This window comes from Equus asinus, chromosome 12 (genome assembly GCF_041296235.1).
Source record: "Equus asinus isolate D_3611 breed Donkey chromosome 12, EquAss-T2T_v2, whole genome shotgun sequence".
NCBI classification, from domain to species: domain Eukaryota; kingdom Metazoa; phylum Chordata; class Mammalia; order Perissodactyla; family Equidae; genus Equus; species Equus asinus.
Window position 1 is genome coordinate 67874803 of NC_091801.1, and position 16672 is coordinate 67891474.

The window sequence follows — 16672 nt, forward strand, 5'->3', positions numbered from 1 at the left end:
TGCTTAATGGCTTTTAGTAGAGTTAAGGCTGGGAAGAAAGGAGCTGACTTCCTCTTATTGGGTAAAATTGAAACACCGGGGAGACAATTCCATTTCAGACAGACCCTTTCTTTCTCAGATTACTGATCCACAGCCCAGCCAACTCCCTTTCAGCTCATTCAGGTAAAATGGAAACAGAGGCCACCCGCCTTGGGGGGCAGCCTGTGGGAAGGAGGGGAGGGCACTGATGAGCTCATGTTTGGGGTTCGTCAGAGGAGAGATTTGCGTTTCTAGTAAGGGCCACATCCTGGTGTGTTTCGGCCCGTGGCTGCGCGTCCCTTCAGCTCTCCAAGTGCTCAGTTTGCAGGGACCAAGGGAAGAGTTCTCAGCATAAATAACTAGCTATGGGGAAGGTGGGGAACGCACAGGATGGTGGGGTACCCACGTGCGCCCGGTGCGAGCCTTTAAAATGGTGGTGTAGCAAGCTGCAGGAGCCTTGTCGAGCCTTCCTTCTGCGCCCGTCCCCACATGCCCTTTGTCTACCTAAGAGAAACTTATTAAATGGTATGCTCTGAGATTTGGAGATTTATTGTCATCCCTCCGAAAAGAAGGAACCAAGCCTGTCTATCCAAGCGTTATTTATACAGCCGAAAATTGAGAAAAGGAAAACGATGTCCAACAAGAGGTGAAGGGTAAAATAATTCAATGATTAAATAAATTAACGGTTAAATAAGGAGTGGGAACCCTTACGTCATACAGCAAGTCTATTTAGTAAGGTGATAAGACAAAAAATGTTAAATGAAGAATGCAGGGTACATGCTGTCTATATAGTTTTTATTTAAAAAAGAACACTCACATGCAGGTGGAAATACAGGAAAATGTTAACATAGTTAATCCTTAGACATGGAATCAGAGATGATTATTTTTTCCCCTTTATTGCTAAATTTCCTCCAATAGATTTTTTTTATTCTGATTATACAAGTTAAATGTCGAAGCAGGAAACGATCAGATACCCTCATTTCTTTTGTTTGTTTTCCTTCCTTCTTTTTTATCTTCTGGCACGAGAACGGCAGCTTTGCTGTCGGGACCATCCGAGTCCTGCCCAGCCAAGCATTGCGTTGCTAACAGGAAACAGAGAAACTGCGGGCGCGTAGGACCGAACCTGAACATTTCTAATCCCCCTCACTGGGGCTCACTCCTCCGTGAGTTCATCTAAACCCTTCTTGAACTTGTTTATATTTTTAGCGGGTACAGTGTCTCGGGCCCAGCAAGTTTCGTGTGTTTTCCACCCTCGGTGTGAAGTGGGCAAGGCCTGCCCAACGTGTGTCCTCAGATGACCTCCTTCGGGCTCCACCCGGTCCTCCTTCTTTCTGAATCTCCAACATCGAGCGAACAAAACAAGAACAGCCGTTACACATTCGCCTTTAGCAAAGCCCCCTTACAGGCAGCGTCGATTTTGTAGAATTGTTGAACCTGGTGTGGGAAGAGACCTCAGAAATTGTTTAGACCAGTGTTTTCCTTAAAGTCCACAGAAGGGGAGTCGGTATTTCCAGAAACCAGTGGAAATTGTACGGTACCCAGGATACGGTGGCACTGGCTGCCTAAAAATATCATGGGGCGGTGGGGGGAGGGGTTGTTTTGGTTTTGCTCTGGGCTGGACTGGGATAACAATGGTCACCTTGTTTTGATCGGAAACTCCAACAGTTTTACAAACGCTTCCTTATTTTGTTAATGGAGAAACTAATTAATGTATGAGAGACAGAATCTTTTAAAATCTGGCATGTGGAGACCGTGGACATTGATGGGACTGCTAAGCGGGGCCAGGCTGTGAGGTGGAGAGGACAGAAGTATTCTGGCGGGCTTGACGGGTGAGAAAATGGACTCCAGCGCAGCTGCCTGCTCCCAGCTGAGGCGGCTGGTGCCCGGGGCACTGGACTAGAATCCAGTTGTCCAGCTTCAAGGCTGGGCTGTCTCCAGGGCACCTAATCTACCTCTCTGTTTCAACCAAGCTCCTGGGATGTGTCCTGAGAATAATTTAGTAGACTTTGAATTTGTGCATCCTCCAACTGTGGTCTTTCCAGACTGAGTCCTCAGTCTAGAAAAATGATTGATTATTTTCGTTACCGTTCTAGATCCTTCCATCTTTCCTAACTATGGAAACACAGACTTCCAGGTTCAGTAGAGTTTAGTAGGAAAGCAGGTGGACTCTGGATCCTGACAGCCTGGGTTCAGATCCTGGCTCCCCTACTCACCCGTCTACCATCCCAGGTAGATCGATTTCTCTGTGGGCATCAATTTTCCCAACTGCAAAATGGGAATAATGACAGAATCTGCCTTAAAGAGCCCTTGTGAGGACTGAACAACAGAATGAATGAAAAGTGTTTTTCGGGGGCCTGGTGCCTAGTACATCTTCAATAAAGATGAGTTGTCGCCGCCAATGGCGTTGTTATTGTTGGTTTTCCATGGAAGGACCACGGCTGGAACACAGTGCCGGCTGTGAACCCATTGTGCTTTCCTGCACCCATGGCAGTTACCCCGTTGGCTGAGTTGTTTGCCTCATCCTTTAGGGGAAAGCAATCCAATAGCTCCTCATTCACCAGGTACCCATTTTAAAGGGAGCAAAGCAAGGTCCTGAGGACTGACGTGACTTGCTCAAGGTCACACAGCTCGTTGGGTCAGAGTTTGAGAAAAACCCTAAATCTAGAGCCCTTCACCCTGCAGCACCCTGTTCCCCCTGCCCGCCTCTCATCCCCCAGACCAGGAAAATAGGGAGAAGCAGATGTGCGGATCACGGAGCATTTCCTACGTGTCTGCCGCTTGGTTAGTCTCTTTTATTCAGTGGCTTTAGGTGCCGCTGTGGGTGGAGCACTGATGGGTCCTGTTTTGCTTTCCTCTCTTCCCACCTTGCCCTGGCTGTGCTCTGCAGGAGCCGCCAACCCCACCTGGGGACCTTGGATGGTGCGGTGGATGATGGAGACATAGGGGCCTGTGGAGGAGTGGGGAGTTGGCTCGTGGCTTCTTGGCTGCTTTGCAGCCCTTGTCGCTCCAGTGGGGCGTTCCAGGAATTCTCCGAGGCACCTGCCCCACTGAAAAGCTGCTTCCAGGTCTCTAAGGTCCCTCTACCCAGAAACCTCCCTACCTGCCTCAACCACCTGCTGAGCATCCCTTTGAGAGGTCAGACGTTGGGGGACTATGAAACTGAACGCGCCTCACTTCCTGCCTTCAAGGGGCTCAGGGTGGGAAAGACAGGCGCAGACTGTGGATGGAATCACGGGGATTCTTGCACATACAGTGTACTGGGGGGCAGCATTCCAGGCAGAGAGCAGCCTAGCGAGGGCACCAAGGTGTCAGCTTGCACTTAACATGGAGTTGAGCACTTAATTGTTCTCCTGCTGATTTGAGTGTTTCTTCTCCCCCAGCTAGACTGTGAGTGCTTCTAGGCAGGAGAACAAAATGAATCCTGCTCTTTCTTGAACCCCTGCATTGGGCCGGGGGTGGGGGGTGGGGAGGGAGTGAGTGCTTGGAAAGCACCTTCAAATGTGTGACTTTATCGGACCTGCTCAGCAGCTTTGTGAAGTCAGACTTTACCCCCATTTTACAGATGAGGAAACTGAGGCCGTGAGAGGGTGACCTCGTGGCTCAGCTGAGCCTCCACTTGCACTCAGCTCTGAGGTCTGACTCCAGCTGCACGCTAGACCTCACCCTTATGATCAGTGCTGGGGAAATGGGCGTGGATTCAGTGCTGGACTGCACAGCCTGTTCTTAAAGACACAGAGGGAGCGAACATGTGAGCGTGGGCTCTTGGGGCTCAGTGGAAAGGGCACTGGCTTTGGAAGCGAGACCCCTGGGTCAAGTTCCAGCACAGCCTGAGTTGCATGGATGTGGAATAATCACTTCTCTTTGGGACTCATTTTCCCTGGTAGGAAAATGAGAAGGTTGTAGGAGATTCCATTTCATAAATCTATAGCACTGGGATTGAGAACATGGGTCTTCAGCACTTCCTTATCTCTCGGCACCCCTAGCCCCTCCCCGCCCCCTCCATCCCTGGGTCTTTTCCTGTCCGCTTGCTTTTGTCTCCCCACCAAACCCAACCTCGAGCTCAGTGGAATCACCCGGGGAGCTTGTTAAAATGCAGACTCCCCAGCTCCCACGCAGAACCTGATGACTCTGAATCCCTCTGAGATGGGGCCCAGGAAACTGCATTTCTCCGCTAAGTACTCCCAGGAAATTCTGATCATCAGCCAGACTTGGCAATTATTGCCAAAGCCCAGCAGTTCTCAAACTTGAATGGGCGTCAGAATCACTTGCAGGGGCTTATAAAACAGCCAGGCCCCACTGCCAGAATTTCTGATTCCATAGTTTGGGGTTGGCCCCCCAATTTGTGTTTCAAACAAGTCCCTAGGTGACATGGGGCACACACTTTGAGAACCACTGCCCTAGCTCCTTCCCTAGGTGGGGCGGAGCAGCCTCATCAGCGTATGAACCTTTTAACAGCGACCTTCGAAATTGTTGGGACCATGATAATAACAGCTCCTGTTTACTCTGCCACACACTGGAGGCCAGGCCCCATGCTAGATGTCTACAATCAGCGTTTCCCATTATTACAGATTGGAAAATTGAGGATGGATGAGATTAAGCAATCATCCGAGACTGCACTTCCTGCAAGTAGAACCAGGACGTTCTGGACAAAGTTCGGGCTATTTCCTTTACCCCATGAGGCCTCTCTTTGCTGTCTCAGCCCTCAGTGGCTCTATGATGGGAATTTCGAGCCTGGTTCAGTGAAGGGTCACCACGCAGGTGAGGGGGGTGGTATTTTTGGCTGGAGGAGGCTTTCATTAGTTCCCCACAAATTGTACACTGCTGGTAATGGCCCGTGGCCCACACCCTTGGGACCGCACTTGCTTGCTGCTCGTCTCACCGTCTAGCCCACTTTAAGGGGACCCCTCCTGTAAATGGGGCGTGTTACATCTCTAGCGCTCTGAGCTCCTTGGGTAAAAATGGTGGTCTGCTGCCGAGTCTTGGAAGACCCCCAGCCTGGGGGAGCTCCGCCTGGGTTCTGGCCTGGCTGACGTTCTGTTTGCCTGGAAGGGCCTTGGAAAAGAAATGTTGGTACTGGGTCCCAGGGAACACTCACCAGCTAGAAGTGGAGGAGGTTATGTCATGACTTAAACTCTTCCAGCTGGTGCGTCTTCATGGGGGACCTCCTTCCCCCGACTTGTCTGTTATTTCATAGGAAGCTCATTGATTTATGAAGAAATATAAAACACGGAGTAATTAGGAAGTACAGGTGGTTGTAAGGGCTTTTTCCACACTTAGCTCTTTCTTCTCACCATTCACCAACACACACACACACAGACATCACACTTGGGTTTTGTTTCAGTTATTTTTACTTCTGGCAGGGACCTCAGGAAGTCATCTAAGCCACCATACCTTTCCTGCAGCATCTCCTACTTCCTCTACCTGTTCTCTTCCCTCTGCAGAGAAAAGGAAGAAGGGAAGGAAAGAAGGAACCGCCCTCAAACATTGAGGGCTCAGGGTGGCCGGAGGCCTCCACGCAGTGGCGTTGGAGTGCTAACATTTCTGTTTTAAGAGGATAAACATGCGTGGGTCCTGGACAAGCTCTGTCCACACCGTTGAGGGCAGCTTGGTGGAGTCGGCTGACATTGGAGTTGGCACTGAAAGTCAACAGCTCTGGTCCAGGATCTGCCCCTGAACCGTGCCACCTTGTCCAAGCTTCACGTGGCCAGTCTGACCTGCCCATCTCCTCAGGGAGGTTGTGAGAGCCAAAGAGATCATGGATGTAAAAGCTGGAGGGATTCCAGGACTCTAGATGTTTTCCTTTACTAATGAGAATACCGAGGCCCAGAGAGAGGAGGCAAATTGTCTGAGGTTGCACAGCAAGTTCCAGGCAAGAGAGAAAGACTGGAAGTAATAGTATTGTCACGGTTGGTTGTCCTTGTTGCTGTTTCCTTCTGTGTGATTGTTTTTGCAAATGGAGAGTGAATTGACTAGAGAAGTGGAAGGGAAACGCTGAGAATCTCTAGCCAGAGCACCTTCATAAGCTCTTGAAACGGATCCCTTAGTGACTGAATACTCTTGTTTCTCTCTGTGTCTGTCTCTCTGTCTGTTTGTCAGTCACACACACACACACACAAGCATGTGTGCACCCACACACATTTCTTGGTTTCAATAGCAAAAAGCCGATGGCTGCTCTTTATAGGAGAGAATTACACCCTTTCTCACTGATTATGGGGAAACCTATGGGGCATTATCTAACTTCACAGTTTAGAACATAAGACGTGAAGGAGCAAGACTTAAAGTTGAAAAGATTCTATGCCCAAACTGCCTTGCATTTTTGGGGCTTGGTGGCCTTGTACTAGCCTAAGACCCCATTCCCTATTTTCCACATTCTCCTCCCACAAATATACACATTCCTGGTCCCCGTGCCCCCAAACACACATAGGGCGGCACCAAAGAACATGGACTATTAAAACCGACAGAGGGGGGCTGGACCCGTGGCCGAGTGGTTGGGTTCGCGCGCTCCGCTGCAGGCGGCCCAGTGTTTCGTTGGTTCAGGTCCTGGGCGTGGACATGGCACTGCTCATCGGACCACGCTGAGGCAGCGTCCCACGTGCCACAACTAGGGGAACCCACAACGAAGAATGCACAGCTATGTACCGGGGGGCTTTGGGGAGAAAAAGGAAGGGATAAAATCTTTTAAAAAAAAAAAAAACCGACAGAGGATCGGAACTCTATTTCTCACCAGCTGTGTGATCTTGGGCATGTTACTTAACCGCTCTGAGCTTCAGCTTCCTCATCTGGACAATAGTAATACCTCTTTATACTGTTGTGAAGATTGACAAAGGTAAAGCATAAAAAGTGCTTAATACAGGGACTGGCACCAAGGAGGAGCTTAAAAAACGTTATCTGCTGCTATTGAAAGTGTTGGAGAGATGTTGATGATCACCTTCTTGTTCTATCATTTTCATAAGGGAACTAACTGATTTTGCATTCAAATGAGATCTCACTATGGCTGCATAGTTCAAACTCTGATTTTCTACCCAGGGAAGAACAAATATGGTCCAGGTTTTCAGCACACCATAGCTGGGCTCTTATCTTTGGAATCCTGAGATTCTGTCTTGGTAGTTTTCAATACTACCTGTGTGTGTAAATATCCTTATATCTTAAAAGGATATAAAATTGCAAACAAAACATACAGATACAGTGGAATTGGAAACCAGGAAAACACAAAAGCCCAATTATAAATGGGGTAGAGGTGATGTTATGTTGCCCTTTCTAGTCTACAAAGCACTTTGAAACATTCCCGGCTCCTGGGGGCCTCACCACCCCCAGGAAGCTAGCTATAATTCTGCCCATTCCACAGGCCAGGAAATGGAGTTGCATTTGGCAGGTGGCACAGCCAGGACTCCAGTGGGAGAGAGGCTGATGCTGGGTGGGAAAGACAGGCAGCCACACCACGCTGGGCCTGGTAGGACGCGGTAAAGGAATTTGGGTTGTTCCAAGTGCAGGGGGAAGCCTTCTAAGGTTTAAGCAGGACAGAGTTGCAATCTCGTCTGTGTTTTTTGGAAGATTCCTGAGTAGAGGAGGAAAAAGCAAAAGTGGAACCAAGGAGGCCACCTGGGAGGTGGCTGTGGAAGTTTAGGCAGGAGATGACACAGTGCTCAAAGATGGGTTTGAAGATGTGTCGGTCACCAGATGGCCTTCCGGTGGATTGGCTGGGAATGTTGGTGGAGAGGGGAGAACCAAGGATGGCTCCCAGCTTCCCAGTGGGTTGCTGGGTGGTTGATGGTGGGCAGGTCTGCCGAGGAGCAGGTTTTGGAGCGGGGAGGGAGGATCAGGAGATTTATTTGCATTTATTTTTAGAAGAAGGATATAATTCTCCAAACGCTCTGCCTTCTGATGGCAAAGAGCAGGTCGTATTCCCTTGCTCCTGGGCGTTGAATAAATGCTTTCAGTGAGCTGGGTGAGCTCCGGCCCGTGGGGAGGCAGCCTGTCTGTAAAAGAATGCCGCTGCTGGCAAGGCCCTGTGTTCTGCTGCTGCCAGGGGAACCAGGGAGCCATTAATGACCCTTCCCAGAACGTTGGGCCCGGTACAAGAAACAAACAAAAACCCCCGATGTCCTACCTTCTAATGTTTCAGCCTCTGGGTAACTTTTTCTCTTGCCAATCTCCACGGGATCTTTCCTCCACTAACATTTGAAAGTGATTCTTTTTTTTTTTTAATGTTGTACTCAGGCCTTAAATAACCTTTTTAGCCTGTGGTAGCTTCTGAATAGATGAAACTTAGTAAAATTATAATAACATCAACAACAATAATAAGCTTTTGTAGAGTGCCATTTAATTCAAAGACCTCTTTTTATATACCTTATTTGATCTTAGCCTCAAGAAATCTCTGAGGTAAGATAAGTGGCAAGTTTAGTTCTGTTTGAGAGGCCAAGGAATGTAGTAGCCAAGAGCGTGTAGAATTCTGATAACGATAGCATTATTCGATTAAAAGAGGTGAGGTACTCAGAACAGGACTGAGCACAGGAATGCTAGCTGTGGTTTTTATGATTAGTTTGTAGATGGGGAAACTGAGGCACAGTGAGGCTGTGATGTGTACACCCAGTAGTAGAGTCAACTCCAGGTTGGGTACACTCTGCAGTGTTCCTGGACGCCACTCTCAAAAGGAATCGATGTTCCAAAGGCATGTTTGGTTGGCCAGGAAGGCTGCTGCCAGGGCTGGGTCCCTGAGAAATTCTCCTTTCCCCATTCGAGCTTCCCCGCCTCTCCCTCACGGGTCTGCCTTCCACCTGAGGTGGGTGGAGCACAGCATCCGGGATGGCTGTGACCTGTCCTCTCCCCCCTGCCCCCACCTCAGGAGCCCTGCCCTCTGCCCCTCAGCATCTGGTGGCCCCATTCTTTGAAGCAGGGTTCAGGCCCGCCTCCACCACCTTCTCCCCTGACCCCCACCCTCATGGCATCCTTCTCCTGTGGGTTTCTGCAGCAGAGCCACCCTGGGCCCCACGGACAGGCACATGACCTCCTCGGTCCCAGGCAACTCCTCATGTGTGAGTCTCGGCTTCACTGTCGGGTAGACGGGGACAGAGGCTTTGTCTTATGCCTTGTGCCGAGCCCAGAACAGACACCATGACATTATACAACTAACTTCTAAAGAATAAGAATCACTTCCAGACCCCATCTCTGCAGATGGCTGGGGTGCTCATCCCAGTGGTCCCCTGGGGAGCTCACCATTTATTCCGAAGGTGGCACCATGGCTCAGAACATCTGAGAACATCTCCCCCGTACCACATTCTCATCCTTGGCGTTGGCAAATCTCTGTCCTTTGAAGGTGGTTCCACCTGTCACATCTGTGGAACCAGGAGTGTGACTTCCCTCGGAGATGCAGTTGTGGGAAGACAGGTGGTCAGAATAAGGGGCAATTATACCATAATGTGCCCAGTGCAACTCTCTGCCTTATAACCTGACTCTGAAGACAGCTCTGAAGGACGCCTTCCAAACGTGTCTTCCACAGGGCCCGCGTCACTGAGATAAATGTGAAAGGTCTGTCTTGGGGACCTCGTTGAAACAATGGCTTGCTTTTGGCTGGGTCACTTCTGTGCGTTTATAATTTGCCCTCAAGACGTATTTTAAGGAAGAAGGAGTGAATGTCTGAGGACAGCCTCATTACCTCATAGCCCAAGTGTGTTTCTGAGAGACAAAGTGTGTGTCATCATATTTGTATATGTGAGTGCCTGTAAGAGATGGGGGTGGGGGGGCTGTTGAACGAGCCCAGACCCCCAGAGGCCGGCCGGCCCCCCGAGAGACAATCCAGCTTTAGATGCAGCCACAATGCTCCCTCCTTTGCCCCTTGCCTTCCCTCAACGGTCCCCAAATTTGTTTCAGCCGAATGGCTCCCTCCACTGACCTGAATTTAATTATTTTATTCTTCGTAAATAGAACACCTCCCACTGTCCCCTGATTCCCACCCCCACCCCCAAAATTAACTGCCCTCTCCTCATTAAACGTTCTAAGCACACCGTTTCGTGTGGGGAGAGGCGTGGGCTCGCTTCACAGGCCCGTTTGTTCGCAGGTCCCACTGTCCATCTCTGTTAAAATGATGAAGATTTGACAAGGCGGGGGGCGGGAACAGGATGTTTTCTCCGGATTCCCAATATTTGTTTTTTGTGCAGTAAAATATTTTCCTGGGCATCAAAGGGAGAGGAAATGGACAATCTGTGTTTCTTCAGAGACCAATTTTAGCCGGCTGGAGGAGGTTCAGGAGCGGCCCACACTCCCTGCCCCCAGCGCTGCTCCCTCCCCGGTCCCCATGGCCAGGGTGCGATGGGAGCCAAGAGCTTTTCAGCGTGGGGATCACAAAACGAGGAGGTGGTCTTGAAATCCAGACCGTACGCAGTTCCTGAGTGATTGTTCTGAATCCTTAGGTGCCACTGAAATCTGTTTACCGAGGCCACTTCCCCACCACGGTCTCTTTGTGGCCATTTGCCTGTGGACCCAGCAGCCGTAAACTGAAATCACCAGATTGCATGGAATTGCCAGCAAAGCCGTGGATCCGTGTAGTGGCTGCCAAGAAGCATTGGATTGGATGGACAAGGGCCTGTCTGGGCTTTTCAAAGTGGAGAGGTGAGGGTTGAGAATGGGGAAGGAGCCCAGCATACCAGCTAGAGACTGTCATTCACCAGCTCTGTTCCTTGGTGTGGCCTTGTGGCTTTGATCTCCATTTCCTCCTTGGAGACCCAGGGTGAACTTACCTACCTACCGAGTGAGCAGCTCTGGAGACAGACATTCCTAGCTCTGCTCCTTGCTTGCTGTGTGACTTGGGCCAATTACTTCACTTCTCTGTGCCCGGTTTTCCTTGTTGTATTTATTAGTTTCTTGTGGTTGCTCTACAAATGACCACAAACTCGCTGGCTTAAAATAACAGAAATCTAATCTCTCACAGTTCTAGAGGCCGGAAGTCCAAAACCAAGTGTCAGCGGGGGCCCTGCTCCCTCTGGAGGCCCCTTCCTTGCTTCTTCCAGCTTCTAGAGGCTGTTGGCATTCCTTGGGGCTGCATCACTCCAGTCTCTGCCTCCATCTTCACGTCGCCTTCTCCTCTGTGTGTTTCTCCTCCAGGTGTCTTTTATGAGGACACTTGACATTGGAGTTAGGGCCCATCGGGATAATCCAGGATAATCTCAAGATCCTGGACTTAATTACACCTGCAAAGACTCTTTGCAAATAAGGTCATGTTCACAGGTTCTGGGGAGTAGGACATGGACGTATCATTTGGGGAGGGGGCGGTCCATAATTCAACCCACCACGCTCATCTATCACGTCAAGATGATAATGGTGCCCACCACATCTTGGAGATTATATGAGTTCGTATGTCTCAAGTCCTTCGAGCAGTGCCTGGCACACAGCACACACACAGCGTTGGCTCTTGTCATAATCCTTGCTGAGCCATCGTTTCATCATCATCATCATCATCATCATCATCATCGTTGTCATCATCATCATCGTAACTTTCCTGAAGAAGCTTCCCAAACTTGACACATCCAAAATTAATGCTTGACTCCGAATCTTCAACATCTCAGTAAATAGTTACCTCTGTTTACCCCGTCCTTGAAATAACCCTGGTTTCTTTTTATCTCACACGCCATTCTATCTATAAGTCCTGTCTGTTCGGCCTTCAAAATATATCCCCAATCTGCGCGCTGCTTTCCAGGACCACCATGTCACACCCCTCCAGGGGGCGCCCCTCCCATTGTGGTGGATGCGAATAGCGCCTCCGGAGTTATATACACAGCCTGTGCTACAGCAGCCACTTGGGTGGTGCTCTTTGCCACCTCTGCCACCATCCTCCACTTCCTGCTGCCATCATCACTCACGTGGGTCCCAGATCCTTGCATTGGCTGTCGGCCGTCCTCTCAGCTTCATCACTCACCCGCTGCCCCCTCCTCCACTTCACGCACATACCCCATGACTGTACTCCCCTCACAGCTACTTTTTTAATAAAACATAGGTCAGATTCTGTCACTCCTCCGCCCCAAGCCCTCTGCTGGTTCCCCCGTCTCTCTCAGAGCAAAAGCCAAAGTATGACAGTAACCCACAGGCCCCCCACGGTCACCTTCCCCTCTGCCACCTGGCCTGTGGCTCAGCCTCGAGCTCGGCACACACCCCTACTTGCATCTGGACTTGTCATCTTCTCAGTCCGGAACACTGTTTCCCAGCTATCTTTGTGGTTTTCTCCCTTGTTCCATTCAGGTTCAGCACCCCTATAAATCTCCATCCTGTTTTCTCTTCAAAGCACATATTGCGACTTGACGTGGGGTGTTTATTTGCTTGTCAGATTGTCTGCTTTCCCCATCACTCTCGGCTCCGTGAAGGGAGGGACTTTGTTTTCATGGCTGCTGCTGAATCCCCAGCACCTGGAATGTGTTCGGCACTTGAGCAGCCTTTCCTGGACGAGGGAATTCTTGTGGGTCACGCTCTGGCTTCGTATGCATCACCTCACATCTCCCATCAACCAGTGAGGTCCGTGTTGTTACATCTTCATTGGTCGGGGGCGCCAAGAGAGTAAATAAATGTCACTGGGCAACCTAAACGGTGAGCGGGAGCAGCAGGATTGAACCGACTAGTCTTACTCCAGAACACACTTTCTGAGTCACCATCTGTCACGAGGCAGAAATGAGAGACTGTGGGTGAGAGACCTTTGGAAATGGGAATGCGGTGCACGAAAGTACCTGAACGACAGTAGCCGTGCCCGTGACATCTAAGCAGATTGCTCCAAGTTGATCTGGGTCTCCCTCCTGTTTAATTTTTAAAATTGAGAACTATTTTTGCTGCCTCCCTGGATGATGCAATGTGAGGTGGTAAGAAAGGTGCTTATGAAGCATCCTTGCTCTATTCAGTTACTGTCAGATTTTGGTGGCCCAGAATGTTCCAGAAATGGGGCGTGGAAGCTGCATGAATGTGTCCTTTATTCAAAAACAGGTCAGTCACTTCTGCCTTTAGTAAACATGGCGTATCAGTTAGAATCAAATATTTCAGTGTGGGGCTGTGCAAAGAGCACTAGAGGGGTCAAAAGACGCATTCCCAACTCTGCCGCTAAATACCCCGTGGACTCAATAAGAGTAACTCTTATTCTCTGAGTCCTCCAGGTGCTGGCATGTTCCAAGTACTTTATACTTATTAACTCATTTAATTCCTAAACCACTGTTGGGAATAAGTATTCTTATTAACTCCAGTTCATCTGAGCTATAGACACACAGAGATGTTAAGTAACTTGGCCAAAGTCACACAGCTACTAACCAGCAGAGCCAGGACGTGAACTCAGGCCTTTTGTCTCCTGAGGACAAGTTTTAACCAATTCTCTTTTGTGACTCTCAGCTTCATCTGTAAATTGTGGGGAAGGCATCCAGTCATATTTTCCAGCTTGAAAAATCTGTGCTTTTGAGGCTGAGAATCTGGTAGCAGTTTTGAGTCATTAGTGTGAATGCAAAAAGTGTGGGAGTCTGGGATTGTCCGGAAGCAGGACTGAGCTGAGCATGTCACAAGGAAAGGTCCAAGATACAGCTTCCTTTCTATCGACTTCTTGCTGGCTTCTTGCTGTCCTGCCATTTGCTACTTTTCTTGCCATGACAGTTTATTTAAATAAGAGCCCGCAGGTGCATCTCTGCCCCCGGATATCTTTCCCCCTCTGTGTGGGAAAAGGAAAATGAAACCCTTATGGTTGCCTGGTGTTTCTTAACTCCAAAGCACCCTCACTTCTCTTTTCTCATTTAATTCACACAGAAACCTTGTGTGGACAGGAAGGGGGAGTCCCATTTTACAGACGAGGAAACAGGTTGAGAAAGCTGGTCTTCAGGTCACAGCTACCTCCTCCTGCCTCCTACGAGCATTTCCTGGTCCCTCCTCAGGGTTTTTCTTACTTTGCTGTAATAATCTTAGCACACACCGCCTTCGATTGCTCCCACACTGTTGCCACCCTTAGATGAGTAAGAAATGCCCATTGTAAGGATAGCTGTCCTTCATGGAGTGCCTGTATGTGCCTGGAACTGTGGTGTCGTGGCTTTTCACGTTCTATTTCCTTCTAATCCCTACCATGCCCCTTTCAGATATGTAGCGTTATGGTGCCCATTTTACAGATGAAGGGCCTGAGGCCACACAGCCCCAAGCTGACGCTTGCCTACAGTCACATAGCTCTAGGAAGTGGTAAACTCAGCATCCACATGCATTAACACAGATCGCCTGGTTAGAGGACTCCTAGTCGTGACTCCTGGATGGGACAATGTCCAAACTCCTTGGCGTGGTGTTCAGGCCCCCGTGCCCCCTGCATCTGCCCCTCCAGCACATGTACTAGCTCCACCAACCGCTACCTACTGCTCAGGCCGGGCCTTTTCTGTGGACCTCGCCCCCGTGCTCCCCTCCTTGGAATGCACATCCCCACCCCACTTCTAACTGGTGACTTTCCATCCATCCTTCGTGGACCAGGCCAGAGCCACCTCTCCATGCAGCCTTCTCTGACTCCCCATCTCCCACACCCTTCTCCTCGCCCCAGTGTCACTCTGCCCCGCTCTTCATGAGAGCATGGCTCACACGGTGTCACTGGCACCTAACACAGCCTGTGGATCCGAGGGACATAGGGCAGCAGGGAATGGTGTGGCTTGTGGAAGGACCAGAGAATGTGTGCCCCCCCCCAAGGGCATTCTGATTTCTCATATTTTAAAACACCATGCCAGCCCAGCAAGACAACTTTGTGGCCAGTATTTGAACCATGAGCCACCAGGTGGAGACTCCTAGGAGCTCCTCAGGATTCTTGTGCTTCTCTACATTGTCAGTGCTTAAATGAGGGAGGGAGGGAAGAATTTACCTTCCTAGTCTTGGCAAATTTAGCTTCCATAAAACACAGTGTATCAGTCTTCTCAGGCCGCCATAACAAAATACCATGGAATGGGCGGCTTACACAAGAGGAATTTAGTTTCTCACAGTTCTGGAGGCTGGAAGTCCAAGATCAAGGTTCCAGCCCATTCTGTTTCTGGTGAGGATTCTCTTCCTCGCTTGCATGTGACCAGCGTCTTGCTGTGTCCTCACACGGCCCTTCCTCAGTGCATGCACACACACAGAGAAAGTTCTCTGGCATCTCTTCTTATAAGGACGCTAATCCTGTGGGGCAGGGCCCCAGCATTATGACCTCATTTAACCTTAACTGCTCCCATAGAGGTCTCCTCTCTGAATACAGCCACACTGGGGGTGAGGGCTTCACCATGTGCGTTTCCAGTGGAGGCACATTCAGTCTGTAATATGTGGCATTCCAGATCATTCAGTCCAGAAGTATTTCCTGTGTCCTCACTATGGGGCTTCCAGAAACATTGAAGGCAAGCAGCAGAGTCCACTGGTCAAAAGCGAGGGCTTTCCTATCAGCCAAATTCAAATCTGACACCTGACTCCTCCTCTTACTCACCAAGTGACCTTACACAACCTGCTCAACTTCTCTGAGCCTCCGATTTCTCACTGTGAAATGGGGATGGTGACACCAACCGCACCGGGATTGTGTGAGGATTAGGTGAGACGAATGCACATCACGGTGCCTGGCAGCTCTCATCACTGCAGCTGGGGAACATTTATTGAGCACCTACTCTGTGTTGGGCACTCCACTGGGTGCTGGGAATCCAGTGGTGATCAGGGTGGAGCGGATCCCTTGTTCTCATTCTTACTGGAAGAGCCAGATCATAAACAAGTAAATATGTGATCGGATAACAAACAAGTCAATAATTCAAGAATGGGACAAGGGCTATAAGGAAATAAAACAGGTGGTAAAATAAGGGCAGCAGGGGAGGAGGCCTCCCTGGGGGAGGTGACTTTGACAGGAAGCTGACAGCCACACAAAGACTCAGGGCAGAGTATTCCGGGTGGGGGAACAGCAAGCATGAAGGCCTGAGGGTAGGCACACTCAGCGTCTGAGGGAGCTGTTAATGTTTGTTGTGACTGTTGTGGTTGTCATTGCCTGTGGCCCTTGTGGGGACGCATGACCTCTGCCCAGCCCTCCGGGGTGTAGTGGCCAGGAAACTGGGCTTTCAGAGGAGAGCAGCTCCCTGAGGACATGAGAGGTCGGGAAGGCCCGTTGGAGCAGGGACCAGGGCAGAGGAGGATGTGTGGGGAGGGAGGCGAGCATTCCAGGGGCAATTTGGTTGAAGAGCCTGGTATCTGGGGGACCCTGGAAGACTATCCAGGCCCAGGCCGGTTCTGAGAGAAATGCCAGGCCGGGAGACCCGAGGTGCCATTCAAATGACCTCAGCATCAGCTGACAAGGGCGGCGGCAGCCTCCGCTGTCACGGCAGGCTAGCCAGGTTGTCAGTTCGAGAGAATGTGCTCTCCACTCACGATGTAAGGCCCTGGGCGGAAATCCAGCGGTGTGAGTCACAACCAGATGTCCATCTTGTCAGGGAAAACCATGGCCACGGAGAACTGGTCATGGTTTCCTGGAAACTTCCGGAGCCGAGGGCGAGCAGGATCCCTGAGGATAGGAGGCAGCCACAGCTGAGAGAGCGGGGCGTGCTGGGAGGGCTGGGTGCAGGTGGGCAGCCCGGGGCTCCACTCTCAGGCTCTCTGGTTTCGCCTTCCCGGACCCCTCGGGACATCAGAGCCTGATGCCAGTGGGCTAGCAGAGGCATGTTTGGGTCCTCTGTGT

At 50.3% G+C, this 16672-nt stretch overlaps 1 protein-coding gene across 7 annotated transcripts in view; it reads left to right on the forward strand.

The window, feature by feature from the left end:
* The window catches only part of ZHX2 (zinc fingers and homeoboxes 2), a 154347-nt gene that overhangs the window by 47014 nt on the left and 90661 nt on the right, over positions 1–16672 (forward strand). For 3 of the 7 annotated variants that reach the window (XM_070481543.1, XM_044743782.2, XM_044743787.2), the window contains exon 2: positions 10425–10623. The exons of the other annotated variants lie outside the window; for them this stretch is intronic. The gene's annotated coding sequence lies outside the window, so the exon portion shown is untranslated. The remainder of the gene's footprint in view (positions 1–10424; positions 10624–16672) is intronic. 7 annotated transcript variants of the gene reach the window in all.